At 42.6% G+C, this 15,589-nt stretch overlaps 1 protein-coding gene across 1 annotated transcript in view; it reads left to right on the top strand.

The window, feature by feature from the left end:
• The window catches only part of GRM7 (glutamate metabotropic receptor 7), a 2,427,639-nt gene that overhangs the window by 1,829,562 nt on the left and 582,488 nt on the right, over positions 1-15,589 (top strand). The gene's annotated exons all lie outside the window — the stretch shown is intronic.

Here is a 15,589-nt window from a genome sequence, read left to right as displayed (position 1 = left end):
TGGGTCTCAAAGTATCTGGAGGGCCAGATCAGTTAAGATCCCTTTTCTACTGCACTAAACCAATCAAACCAAATTTTGAACCAGGCTCACGACACTTGAAACAAAGTGACATGCTGCTGCTTCTTTTGACGCTCCATCAAACCTTCTAACAACTTTTGCTTTGCACAAACCCAACTGAGATCACAAATTACATCCCACTTGGTTTTACATGAAGTGGGAATGGATTGTTCATTTCCCGTTACAAACTCCACGCATTTCTATGGCTCCATTTCCAGCCCACCCACTACTGGGACCTATAGAGAAAACATAATTTTGTTTGCTAAATTCTCATACTGACTTTTGAATGGGCTCTTAAAGCTTTGGGATCACCTTGGGCCCTCTAAGATTGGAGATCTCACAGCCAGAAAGGCCCCTCCAGATCTGCATCCATAAAGTTAGCACCACCTCAGGTTTCCATGTGTCCATGTCAAATTCCCTTGAAAACATAATACCCCTTCTTCAGCACTTATGGAATACAAGGTCTTCAATTGGTTTGTTTCAATAAGCCATAAATTACAATAATCCTAGTATGTCTGTATGCTCCCCATATATTACCAAAAAGATTCTGATGCTTTGTCATCAATGATGCTGCACATCTTGTCAAACCCTTGTATTGGCTAACCCAAATAACACTCCTGTAGAATGCACTGTTCCATTCTCCATTGGATATTCATATTTCTAGGCTTGTGAAATAAAAGTGAAGTGTGGCCTAATTTGATTTTTAATACTTTTGATTGCAAGATCATCCTATTCCATAATTTGTAGTAGCAACAGACTGCATTGACAAAACATGGATGTCTTCGATTACCTGGCAGAGACATCATCCACATATCCAATGTGAATGTGTGCCATATTTATTCATACGTCTATTAATATTTATTATTTTATTATGTTTATTTTTAATACGTATAATTAATGCAAATTCTGATGACTTTAATAGATACTGATCTTATGATAGCAAAACACTATATTTTTTCTCTAAGTTAGTTGTTTCAACAATTACAGATACAAATAGTTTCTGTATGCAAAATGATAATTTCAAATAATGGATGCATTTAAACTGTAAACATGATATTGTGCCTCAGAACAATGGCTCATGTGTGCAAGTCTTCGAAATTGCCTAAATTGAAAATTGTTTTGAGTAGTCCTAGACAGGTATCTTTGTTCTGCTGCATTAGGCCAGACTGTGTTTTTCATTTATGGCAATGCATAGGTCAAAGGTTACATGCTAAGTACATGTGTGAAGCTTGATTATACAAAATAAACAGCAGATGCTAATCTCTACACACACTGCAGATTTCAATGTATTGGTATAATAACATATAGTTCTTAAGAATCCTCTTACAGTTGTCTCCCAATGCTAAAGGCTAGATTACTCTTGGTTGACTACTTTTCTGCTTTAGGTCAACACAATTTAGGGCTTAGAACAATACATGTGTGTTTCAAACCAATACACAAGAAAAATGGTTTTCAACATATTTACACCCTTAGATATTATGTAAAAATCTGCCATGTTCTGTAATGTTGTAAAAGGCAATGGAATGGTGAGAATGGGGAAGTGTATGGTTATAAAAGTAGAGCTTCTTAGTAACCAACCGGGACAGAAAATAGGATAAGTGCAATGAGGTCAGAAGGGGACCGCCTGTTCCTCTAACGCCAGTCGGTTTTGCGAGACAAGTCTGAAGAGATGCAAAGGTGGACGTAAGACAGGGTGGCGGAGCTTGTGGGAGGGAGAGAAAGGTCAGAAAGTAAAAAGGGAGTTAAGTGAGGTGAGGACCGAGGTGTGGAGACAAAAAAGTATTAAGGGAAAGGAGGATGGAGGAGTGAAAATAGGGTAGTAAGGAATAAATATAGTACCTGTTATTGTATATTGTGCGCTGTAACTGCTTCTGATTCTGTAACCAAGATATATGCCCAGATGCCTTTGGGCCAGGCGCGCTATACAAATAAAGAAAATACACATACAAATATCAACTGAGAGTAGGTCACGAGACAGGAAACTGTAGATGGGGATGGTGGGAGAACAGAGTATGAGTGGAGAGATGTAGAGAGAGTAGGAGTAAATGATCAGAGAAATGAATGAGATGAGAATTAATAGTAGTATTAGTAGAAATAATGTAAGCGAAGAGGAGGCAGAGGCAGGAGCCAGAAGTGTGAAGAGGGATCTTGGGTAGGTGTTAAGATTTGATGAGAGACAAATTGGAAAGCAGCCTAAGTAGCAAGAAGAGAGAGATTGAAATCACCAAGGAAAAAAAAGGCAGTTGAGAGGAAAAGGAAGGAGGAATGATAAGAGAGAGTCAAGATCATCATACAAGTTAACTTTATGGCAATGGGGCCTGTACAAAATAGGATACCTTACTGAGTGAGGCAGAGAGAAAGAAGATGGAGAATTGAGGGTGATAGGAAGGGGAGGGAGTGGGTCTCCTGGAAGAGTGATATAGAATCCCAGTGCCACCAGCCAGAAGGCATAAGAAGTGGGGGGGGGGATATTTGGAGTAGGTAAGAAAAAAAGCCAGAATGATAGTGTGTGTTAGAAAAACCTAGTCTCAGTCAAGCAAAGCAACTGAAAATGTCAACAGAAAAAACAAGTAGAGTATAGAGAGGTATTTCTTGAAGACAGAACACACATTTAGGATTCAAAGATCAGCAATGAAAGAAGCCTCAGAAATTATGTGAGTTTAGCTTAGATTCTGAGAGAGGTTGGAGATGGATGGGCAAAGAGGCTAGAGGTATGCTTCATAGGTATGCTTCATAGGGTTAGGAGTAGGCATAGTGGGTAAGGTGATAACAACAGAGGGGAATCTAGAACATGAGAGATGAGGAGTGTTAGAAAGTGCAATGTCAGGCAAAAACAAGCATACAGCAAGTTGAAATGCCCTTATATGTGACACAGATGAGGATGTCCAGTGTGAGGACTCCCTTGGGGTACATTTAGGGGAATGAGGGTAACGTAATCTGTCATGACCTGGCCGCATTGTCAGCAGCAAGTCTCTCATGCAGTTGGGGGGACAAAGAGAGGTCTGTGCGCAGCAGGAGCCGTAATGCCGATGTGGACCTTGGACAGAAACCCTCCACTGTGTGCCGACCGAGTCCTGGAGGATCAAGGACCAGAAACACGCAGAAGACGGCACAGTGAGTAATGGGTCACTTTGCCTGTCATACGGCCATCCATCATGTTGTAATACATAGGAGCTGTAAGCCTAGAAGGTGTGGTTCCTATAATTGCAGAATCCTTAGTATGTAGTGTGTTGACCTATCTGATTCTGAAAGTCTGGGGATGTTGACAGGGCTGTGAACTTTGTGTGGATCTGATATTTACCAGTTCCCTATGACTGTGCCATGCCTAATAATATAGAATGCAAATTAGTATGACAGGTGCTGTGGTTAATCAGTGGATTAATAATAATAGAGTTTTCTTTGGCAGGGATCGTGATAAGCAAAATATGTCTTTATTACTGTTGAATGAAAATAGAAACAGTAAAAACGCCTAACCTTTAAAACCTCTGGGTGTTTTTATGATGGTAAATTAGCTCAGTGTGTTAAGCGCTTTCCCAGACACTTCCCTTCAGACTGAATGGTACATAGCTGAATCTCAAAAGGGTAGAGTCAGCCCTTCCTCCTTCCAAGATTAACTTATTTAGTAACCAGCAATTGGATGCTAATATAATGTTTGACTATAGTTCTTGGAAGTGAAAGGAACTTCGCATGAAGTGTAATATATACAAAAGTACTATTATTAATGTTACAGAATGGATGTTGTTATGCAGGTATAATAGCTTGAGGATGATTTATTTTGTTTTACTTTTGGATTTTAGGTTGGGTTGAAACACTACCCTTTAGCCAAAACTATTACATTGGAGTACAGCTCGGGCAGAGATTGCTTATGAGATGAGACCGACCTGTTGAATGCCCATAGCCAATGCTAATCCTTATAACCATTACATCCCACTACCTGAAATTACCTATCCCAAAAGAACACCATCCTGGGATCTGTGTGAACTAGTTCTATCAAGCAGTAACTGCACACCTAGGCCTGTAAGTAATCAGTCTGATGAGAGTTAATACCTTAATTGCAGATCTAAATGTGTGACTGCTGCTCCTGCTAATGGTGTGATAAAAAGTCTTATGTATGCTTTCAGCAACTTCATTTATATCTGTTCATTGCCCTGAAGTCCTGCAATACAAAGCATTGAAAAAAGCCCAGACTTCTGGCATGCTTATGCGTATTAAATAGTCATTTGCCCGGCACGGCTAGCATAGGCCCAGCTAATCCCATCATGTTCTAGCTGTTGCTAGTTACAGTTACAGGCAGGTTAAGTTACTCCTTAGCAAAACAGTTACAGATGAGGTTATAAATTATACGTTTGCATGACAGTTACAAGGCGAAGAGTCGAAGGTCAGTTACAGCGAGGTACAGAACATTTAGATATGAGTCTACGGGACAAAAGGGAAATACCCCTTTACTGGGACCTTGTTAATGCATGGTAGGCATGTGGGATCACAGAAAACAGGTAAAAGGGGAAAAGTAAAACAAAGGGTCGCATGCCAGCAAAGTCACACCAAGTGGGGCAGGGAACTACACAGCTGTGCAAGGCATTATAGTCAGGAATCGGTAGAGTGTGATGTTGCAATAGCTATTTCAGACACAGGATTGGCATATATAGGGGGAACGTTTAAAGTAGGACTGTGCAAGACATATGGCAAATACAAGTTATACATGTGCAAGACAATCACAGTAAGGTGAGCGACACTGAGATTTAAGTCTGCAAGAAAGTCATTGAGGCATGCCCACTTAATGGGTCCATATTGAAGCACGATGGGAGTGGTGGATCACAGCAAAGCATAGAAGGGGAGCAGTGATATGGTAGGTTGCAAGGTGCACGGGGGAAAAGCCGCACCCAGTGGTGTTGCGGTCTACAGCGGCTGTAAGAAGCATAACTCAGATATCCTTTAGAGTAATAAGGGTTAAGAGTGCAAGTCTGAGAAGGCGGTAGCAGAATTCCACAAGAAGTGATCCAGGGGAAGTGTGGCATAGGATGGCAGCGGCGTGTAATAGGAGGAAGGGTGGTATGGTGTGCGAGGCATGGAGGACATGTGTGGGTATTGTATAGGTGGGATATTCGCATCACCTATGGTAGGTGCTGAACAGAGGCCTATGCTATTATTCTGTGTTAGTGGACCGGCAGGGGTCCCCTTTTGAAGATTACCTTGCGGTAGAAGGAGGTGAAGGGCATCCTCACAGTAAGAGCTCATGGCAGATGGAGCATCTTGGGAATTCCGAACACTAAAACAGTCAGAAGCGGTGTTTGTAGTAGTGAGGTGTCCTGCGAAAAGTCCTTTGTGAGGCAAGATGTGACTGTGCTGCAAATAGAAGCAAGACCAAAGTGTGTGCCGGGATGGATATGCATATCGCATGTGGCATGGGCTGGAATACAGGGATATCGTGGGTGGTAACAGCTCTGGGAAATAAACTGTCATAGAAGTCGGGCCATAGCTTACCGAAGCAAGTCGTGGTGGGGATGCACATGTTGCTTGGCACCATAAGTGACCGTGCGATATGGCAAGCTGACGGCTATGAATGCAAGATATGAAAGTGGAAGAAGTGTTTAATTTTAGATTTGCCAGGGCACCGGGCACATCGGCCATTGCCGGACAGGGCCACACAGGGGAAGAGGCCACAGCCCTTTAAAGTGGGTCTTTGAAGGGGCCCTGCATTGTCTGATGGATCCCTGATAGAGGCTGCAAAAATTGGGCGGCCATACAATCAGATGCTAGTGAGGGCATCTAAAGCATGGGGGTGGGAGGATATACTTGCGTGACATATCTTTTTGCAGTACAAAATGAGCTTTGCACTGACTGTGCCCTGCAAAAATACACTTTGCACAGTTCCATGAATCGGGGTTTGTGTTGGCAGTGCAAAGTCACTTTTCAGCAGTGCAAAGTCAATTTGAACCGTGCAAAACAATTCCTTGAATCAGTCCCTAAGTTGCTTAATGTTCTTTGTAACCTGACGGGGGCTATAACCAGAACAAGTAAGTAGTCTGCAAATACCAAAAACTGTATCTGTGTTAGACTGAGGTTTGGAGGAAAGCTGTGTTCCTCCACCAATCTGTTACCCAAATCAGAAATATATAATATTAACGAGAGCTGATGCAAGGACGCATTACACCTCTATATGTAGGAATCCCACGAGACATTTCACCCTTCATTTCCAGAATAACTTTAATTTGCAAGTCTGAATGTCACGCTCTGAAACACCTGTGTACGAGCGCAATACAAATAAACTATCACATCATAAATGTTTAATAATGGTAATCAGATTGTGCGAGCATCCCAATACAGCTAGCTTCCTCCATAATTTTCTGTGATTGACCCTATTGTGTAAAATCAATCGAGCCCAAAGAGACTGGCAGACCTTTAGCTTTTCTTTCTTGTCACAGGATAAATCAGTAAGCGAGGTGCCCACTCCTTTTCCTAATCCAGACAGCAATAGGTGACAGGTGTCAGAACATTCAAGCCAGGCCTTATCATGGAGAAGATCTAACAGCAAGTGTCCCGCAAAGACATGGGATGGCAATTGACTGGATACTACTTATCTCCGTTTTAAAATCTGGGGACCAAATTAGTTGTTTCCAGGTGACAGGGTAATTTGATGTTTAATATTGTAAGAGAAAATTAAGAACAATATCTTTTCCCACATGTTAGCGTCACCTTTCATTGTCATCGTCTGGACGTTGCGCCCTTCGGGGTTGGCTTTATGGATGTTGAGCAAAATATCCTCTGCCTGCAACAGTCTGCATTCCTATGAAGAGCGAAAGGCGGATGCCTGCAAAGAAGGGACCGGGAATATATTTCCGCAAAATCTGTTTCCCATTCTGGCTTTGTTTTGTAGTTAGCCTCCACATAGCCTTGCCACGCTTCTCTGTTGTGTATAACCCCCAAGAAGCTGTTTTCCTGTTTTGCACAAAGAGTACATAGCATGCCTTCTCCTTCTCTCCACAGCATTAGCTGGTGGTGCTAGCTTAACCACTTTTTGAAGTGCTTTTGAAATTGCAGTTCACATGCACCCACCGGGTTGTTTTTCTTTACGCGTCTGACTTTTTGACATGTACCTCCCCGTCATATTGTTGCAAGTGAGGGTAGTTCATATAAGAAAGCCCTTTTTGTTATTCTCTGTAGATTGTGTGATTTGTCTATTAATCTCTTTTTCTAACAATTTTGGTTTGAAAAGAAATTCAGAATTGTGCCGTAGTAGTATATTGTTGTTGTATTTAGTAATTCTAGATGTGGCCCTAATTCATATCGACCCCTGACAATTAGTGTCTAACATAGGAACATACAAATTGTCAGGTATACCTTGCATCCTAATTAGGATTTGTAATCGTGTGTGATCACACACTTCAGTTTTTTCTATGATAAGATTGGTCCTTTTCTCAAACAGATTTGGGGTTACGAAGGTGTAGCCTATAACGGATGTAGCATTGCCTCTATGCTGGATGGGTCGGGCAGTGTTGTGATTTCATATTACAGTTTAGTATAATTATCCCCCAGGAATACATGTGACTGGCAAAATACAAGCCCCTCTTCAAGGAAACCTTCTTTAGACCCACCAGACCCGAGGAGGGCCTGCGTAGACAAGTCATGTTAAAATCTCCCACAATTATTTTAATCCTCCCCCACAGACAAGGTCCAGTTTGCTATTGCGTCATTTAGGTATGAACTCAACTCCTCTGTGGTATAGTTCATGGGTTCCAGTAGATATTTCACACAGGGACCCTATTTGCAGAGTTCATATTGTTTCCTTCCATTCCTAATGGGCCGAATATGTTTCCCTGATACAGGCAGGTAATTACACACACTAGTCAGTTTGCTTCTCACTGCTGTGAGAAGGCCACCCATTGGTCTACTTCCTACTTCCTACTCCTTTAGCTGCAGTATTCGCTCTCCACTCTTGCTTCTCCACTCTTTTTGAATTCTTACTCTCTGTTCTCTCCTCCTTTCCCTTCTCCCTTTTCCTTTCTCCTCCCCTTACTTTCTTCTATGCACTTACTCTATCAGAATTGTCCCTGCACCTAATATGATAGCAACCTCGTCTGTTTCCTCCACCCTACCATTACTGTTTTTTTCCTCCCCAGCACCCCTCCAGCTCTATCTGAAATGTTGTCAGGCCTAGTATGATAGTCACTTGTTTTGTTCCTCCCCTACCTTTCTGCACCCCTCTCCCTCACCTTTTGTTTTTCTCTGGCTCTACCAGAAATGTCGTCAGACCTAGTACGGTAGTCGCCTATCTGTTTCCATTTCCTTCCCACTCTCCCCCTCCCTTCCTTATCTATGTCTTAGCTCTTGCACTATCTGAAATGTCGTCAGGCCGAGTACGATAGTTAATTTCACATCCGTACTGTTCATGGCCTGTAAGAATGTGGTTGTATTTTCCCTTGTTCCCTCCCTTGCCTTGAAGCGCTTTGAAACACATTGTGTATAGGCGCTATATAAATAAACAATCATATCATATCATATCATATATCAGAGGAATGAAGCACCCAGTACCCATCTAAAGCAGTCCTGTCCGTAAACCGTGTCTCCTGCAACAAACAGATATCAAAGTGTGACAGTTTTAAAGATTTTGTGGATGCATTTAAAAGATGATATCACCCCAGTGTGTTCAAGGACCGAAAAGATGAACAATAATTGTGAATGGCTCACTCCAGAACATCCACCCCTCTTTCTACACCATGTAAATCCTTGAGGAATGTCCTTTATTCTGTGATATTTTAGTAATTCTGCCTTCTTATTAGGAACAACCAATCGTGATGCTGGTCTTTGATAAATGGATGACCAGTTGATAATAGCTGACTAATAGCTGATGGAGCTGGGCTTGCATTGGAAACATAATTGCTCGTCTTTATCAAATCTAAATGGAGTAGATGAGGTTTCAGGCCTCTTGGAGCCACGTCTGGAGCACTGAGCTCATAGGAGTCTACTCCCCAAGAAGGTATATGTAAACTTGTTGATGGTTATTTAACTAGAGAAGGCCAAACATGTTTAGTTGGCAAGTAGGGAAAAAATAACTGGGTGACAGAGTCTGGGGTGTGTCAATTATGAGTGGTCCAGGCTTTGCAACAGATTGTCAGATGCATCCCGTCCATTATCAAAAGCCAGTGGAGGATAGTTTACAACACTATAATGCACATATGTGCCTTGCTGAAAGTTGTCAAGTTCCTTGGAAGTTTGCTAGTGTGTGCAGCCAAGCCTAAATGGAATTTTTTAGTGATAATGGTGATAACACAGCAAACATCGAGGCACTTTTATCATGGACATGGAGTACCAGTGGAAGGAGTAAACCTGTATCTGGCCTAGTCACTGGGCAGCATGTATAGTGACAGTTTTCACCTGTCCCATAAAGGAGATATCACTATCTAAGATCTTTCCTAAGATTATTTCATGATTATTCACTTTTAGTACTGAAATTCAGGTTGTCCAATAGAGGGCAGCTTATTAATTATTGTTGACTGCATTGGGAATGTACATAGAACGTTATGGTAGATGTTGTAAAAGTTGACTGATACATTCATCAATATGAGTGTGCTCAGTTGTAGCAGTCAGGGGTGTCAAGCAGCTCTTCTGCACTCTGCAGAAACGTGGTATCCATCCTATTTCACAAAGAGTAGCCTGACTGTTCTGGAGTAGGAATTTAGATTTTGCCAGAGATGGTATTCGGTTGGATACCACAATTTAAAGGCTTTGCAATGAAAGAAAATTCAGATGTGGCTAGTGTGTTCTCAAGAGCTGAGTATAGCAACTCATTTCTTCATTCACTGTGTCATTATTAAATGCTTCTACTTCAGTAGGACAAGGCAGTTGCTAGGGATGCAGTTATGAGCCAATTTTTGATGGAGCTGGGAGAGGTAGAGCTAGGATGATTACACTAGCAGTGTGGATTCAGTGTGGAGAGGGAGAGGCAGTGTTCTGAAAAATAGATGGCATCTTGGGATTTTTTTGTGTGGACTGGTAAAAAAACATGAGAATTCGAGATGTGCTAAGTCATAGATCTGATATCATGTTGTTTGGCAGGATGTCTGGTCATGTTAGCCAATGTCAGGTTCTCTCTGATGAGATGACTGAGTGTGGGGCAGTTTTGCTCTGCTGTGGTTTAATCAACCCCTGTAAATTGCAAATATATGCCTTGCGGGATGTTCCCAACCAGTAATGTGATCCTGGGAATTACTAAATTTACCCAAGCAAGACAAGTTTATAACTTCTGTTCGGATGTGTCCCGATGTGACCCTTTTGACTTCAAATCATACGTTCTGCCTATTTAAAGTAATATGCACCTATAGAGCATTCATTCAGTTAAAGAATATGTTCGAATGGGAGCTCAGAGTTGAAGGTAATTATTTGTCTTTAGGTAAACCAGGAAGAACGGTTCATTGTCAATGAATAGAAGACATTTTGTGTACGTTTGGCCAAAACTCCCAATTTGTTATTAAAACTAATTGTCCATAGACAGTCACAGTTTTCACAAAGTTACGAGAACAAGAGTACCATCAGCAACCCCAGGCACGTGTTTCGGCCTAGTCGGGCTTCATCAGTGGGGTGAAGCTGAGCCTCTATAAGACACAGTGAGAAAGGGGTCCCTCGGTTACTTATGGTAAAACCCCAAGTTTTCCAAAGTTACAAAGGAGTGCGGGAGCCCCTCTACTGAGAACCAGCATGGGTCAAATACCCTGTTCTATGGAATTTCTTCCACTCAGGAGGGTCTACAACCATGTTTAGCTGCTCACTGCACCCTTCAAAGAGGAGAAAATCCATTTGCATATAAGTCTTTGTCCCACCCACCTGGGCAGTTCAACACCAATATGCTAGGCAAATCTCCTCTGAACAAGAGTACTTAGGGTAAAACCCCAAGTTTTATAAATTTACAAAGGAGTTTGGGAGACCCTCTACTGAAAGCCAGCATGGGTCAAATACCCTGTTCTATGGAATTTCTTCCACTCAGGAGAGTCTAAAACAACGTTTTAGGTCACTGCACCCTTCACAGAGGAGAAATATACATTTTTATATTAGTCTTTATCCCACCCACAAGGACAGGCCAGCACCTAATTGCTAGGCAACTATCCTCTGAACAAGAATGCCAACAGCAACCACAGACACGCGTTACGGCTTAGTCACGCCTCATCATTGAGGTGAAGCTGAGCCTCTCTAAGACACAGCGTGAAAGGGGTCCACGTCTGGATTACCCTGGGTTACTTAGGGGGAATTCTCACATTTTACAAAGTTACAAAGGAGTGTGGGATCCCATCTACTGAGAGGGAACATGGGTCAAATACCCTGTTCTATGGAATTTCTTCCACTTGCATATCCGTTTTTGTCCCACCAACATGGGCAGTCCAGCAGCGACATGCTAGTCAAATCTCTGAACAAGTGTACCTTCAGCAACTCCAGACACAAATGCAAAACCTCCATCAGCACTAACACAATTACATGTGCACTGCATTTGTTTGGATGCTAATCCTGTTGGTACATTTGCTAACTGTCTCACTGTGATTTTTCATAATACTGTCCCAAATGTTCTAGTCTGATGACATAAAAGGCATTCGGATAATCTTCTTTTTTTGGGAAACATCATTGTTTTGCAAATGTTCTTTAAAGACTTGAGCATTGGCTGTGCCCTGTCCCAGCAGCCCAAAGATGGAACTCTGGCATAATGGTTTTGTAATCAACAAAGTCTTCCCCCAACATCTTAAAGGCAACCTAAAATTCAGTAAATTGTCCTACTTTGCCTATCCTCCAAGCTGAAAGTCACAAAGCCGGATGATCACTTTTTTTTTTCCTAAGACTCCATTGGTATTTAAATCGTTTGCAATACTTGTGAAACTCCTTGAAACTACCGAAGGTGCAATCATGTAATGAACAGATTTATCCAACTATATGTGGCATTCAGAGATGATATATGCGCTCTAATACAGGCTCAAATAAAGAGACATGATTGAGGTCATAGATGGGGAAGTGTCTCCCACATCTGTTTAGTTATCTGATGGCGGCCGGCCTCCAAAAAAGGTGCTGCTAATATGTTAAACTTTCGGAACTTGGAGAAGAAATGACTCTTTGTGTCCACCACACTTCTGAAAAAAAAAACGTCTCAGGGACTGTTCGGACTCAGGAGGGTCTACACCCATGGTGTGTTTAATTGTTCCTTTCACAAGAGGAGAAACATCCAAAGCCTGGTTCATTTCGCTACTGTCATGCACATATGTTGAACATGTTTAAGCAATGGAGGGAATACAAACAATTTCTGAGCACAGCCATTGGCAGTTCTGCAGTAGTGTAATTGATACCACATGCATGTAATAATGTATTTGCTCCCTCGCATAGATCCCCATCCAGGGAGTCATTCCTGTAAATGCTTCTAATGCCTAAAACAATAACACGTACATGTATGTAAATCACAAGCAATGTACACAGGTATACACATAACTAACTTGTGCAATACGTGTGTGAAAGCGCACCAGCCGTGTTTACCTTTTGCAGCATAGGCATAGAAAGAGAGAAGGAACGTGCACAATATGTGCCATCAACACAACCTACAGAGTCCTCTTTTGAAGTTCTTCTCCTGCATAAATGTACCATCTACAGGGAACATGTGTAGTGCCACACATTCATATGAAATCATGTTCTCAACGCATGTCAATTCATTTTTGACATGCATCAGCTAGGGTTCTTTATAAATAGCACTTAAACATGGCATACATTAGGCATGTCAAGTCTGACCTTCGTGCAGCATCCCCTTATAGATTGCTTGATCTAAACATTCTATTATCGTTTGCAGGCATGTGGTCGGTGTATATAGAATGTAAGCTGGTCTCTGATTGTGCAGGGAAAATATCCAGAATTGCAGCTCAAATCCCCCCCTGGGCAGAGGTGTTGCTAGGGGGTGGCTAAGGGGACTATAGCCTCTGATGCTTTGGTTGAAGCCCCAGATAGAATCTCAGGAGCTTCAACCAAAAGGCGAGCTAGCCCCCAGTCCCAAGAGTTCCGGCATCAGCATAGGCCCGGGTCTTTTCCAGACCTAGCAATGCCCCTGCCCCTGCGTATATGGAAATAAGTGGGCAGGCCACATGCTGCATCCCAAGCAGGCGATTGTTTACTCAAGAGCTTTGACAAATAGCGCTGACATCATAATTTATGTCAACTGCTGGTCTTAGCCAGATTTCTTGTCTGATAAGACGGATGCCTGGCTGGCAAATACAGAGCGAGTCTGAGAATATTCTCTGTTGCAGATCACAAGGGCCACGTTGCTCCTTCTATTGGACGCTTAATAACAGTACGTGTTGCATTATTTTTCACTTTTCTTCAAATACAACAGTATGGGATGAGGTTCCAAGGGCAACTTTCCAGGGCAGCAGAGATGTGGCTATTCATATGAAACTTGCCTTCATCACTCACATCTCGCCGCCAGCAGGATATTTGATGTTTCACCGCAGGCTGCTTTCACTGAAGTCTGGTTTCCTTACCCGGTTTCGGCTCTGTGGGGAAACATCATTTTCATTGCGCGTCCAGGCCCTTCGCTCCCCCTATGCGGGTGATAATCCCACAATCCCCATTCTCTCACATGCCCTCCTCCTCACCCCTTCATCTTGTGTCACACGCTGGACACCCTGTAGTCCCTGTCTGCCCGCCCACCACATTCCGTTCTCACACACTCACACACACACTCCCTCTCTAATCATGCCCCCCTTACCTTATTCGCCGATCTTCCACCTCTTGCTGGTACCCGCCTCGCGCATGTGCAGTAAGCACATAGACTGTTTCCAGGTCTGTCAAGCAAATACGATGAAACTGAAATAAATGCACCCCACACACCCTAGTTCCCTCCCCTTTTGTGTCCAACTCATTCACATTGCAAACAGCCTAGTCTGGGCTCTGTCACTTCTGACACAAAGCTGGTCGTGCCCAGATTTCTCCATAGGGAGTCAGTCAGACTCTGTCATGTTATGGCAACATCTAAAGGAGAACTAAGCCTCCAAGCTTCAAGGATAGTCTTATCTCAAGCATATCACACATTCACATAGCGATTAACTTCGGCACTTTTCTGAAAAAAATCTTCCTACGTGGGCATACACTCGCTCACAGGAACATACGGGTGAAGCCTTTTCCTAGTAGTGCTAACTATAATAGTTTTACTCTGACTCCACATGCATGTAAAGTGATTGATTGATTGATTGATTGATTGAGATTTTATTTCTATCGCGCTCATACACAAGTGTTTCAGAGCGCGACCAGGCAGGGAAAGGGAACAGGGGAGAACAAAAGCAGCGATCTTACTAGGCCCAGTGACATTAAGAAAGTGCAAGTGCAGGGTAGAGGGAGAAGGGGGAGAAGTGCATGGAAGGGGGAACAAAAGGAGAGTGTGGTGCGAGAAGGAACAAAATAATAATAAAATAATAAATAAAAAGGCAACAAACAATAGGAGTGCAGCCAGCAAGTGGCAAGTGCTGGGTTTATGGCAGCAGGCCGTGTAGGTCTGAAAGTGCAGGAAGAAAAGGGGTAAGTGCTGCATACTACAACCCCTACCTCTGATCCGGACTCGTAACTGAACACATGACCATGTACCTTTTACGATTGTCCTACGTTGGCCACCCCCTTACCGTCTGATGTAATTCTCTACTCCCTCACAGACTAAGGCCTGGATACTTTGGCACAGTTATTGTATGCCAATCTCCCCACAAGCCTCAGCATTGAAAAACCACTGCAGTGGTGATTATAAGAGTATTGTTGGTTACCTGTTCATTGTGGCAAGATATACCTTGTAGGTGAAATGCATACTGATCCCTATTGTAATGTGTCTATTGAAATATTTTTTGCTTATAAATGCCAATAAACAAATGTAAAAATAAATAAGAGTAAACATCAATCACGCTCATCTGAGACACATTCCAGTGGGCGTCCGAGATGCCGGCTGTGACCAAGTCTCTTGTGTGAACCTGCTGTTTATTCTTGAGCTAACATATAGACATGAACATTAAATGATGCTTATAGTCAAAGCAATGCAAAGCACTCTGAACACAGGGTGACTTTTTCACTTGCCCTCTTCCAGAGGGGGTTAGGTAACTAAACTAGTGGAACTCCAGAATGGACAGAAAGCTTCATTCTGCCAAGAATTTCCAGGGTGGCAGGGAGGCATGCCCTGAACCTTTTCTTATAGTTCAAGACACAGCTGCTCGTTCTTTTGCCCCAGTCTCATTGAGGTACATATGATTTCGGATGCACACATTGGAAAGACTGTTCCAAGATATGGCTCTCTAGTACTAGATCTCTGAAAATGCATGATCCAGGGTTTACGAGACAGGTTCCAAATCACACTTTGGAATATTTCTAACATCGACCACCACCTACTTTCCCAACAGGAGCCATCTTCGGAGATCGTACAGAGGTTTGCCTTCATGAAAAAAGGTATGTAGTAGAAACACATTCATGGTAGAAGAGTCTGATTCGATGGAAAGAGGTTTAGCGATGCCAGCTTCTCTTGTGAACAGTATTCACCATCTCCATA

This window comes from Ambystoma mexicanum, chromosome 2p (assembly GCF_040938575.1).
Source record: "Ambystoma mexicanum isolate Mex_15411 chromosome 2p, UKY_AmexF1_1, whole genome shotgun sequence".
Lineage (NCBI taxonomy): Eukaryota > Metazoa > Chordata > Amphibia > Caudata > Ambystomatidae > Ambystoma > Ambystoma mexicanum.
Note: the sequence above shows the minus strand (reverse complement) of the source record. Positions and strands in the feature narration are given on the sequence as shown.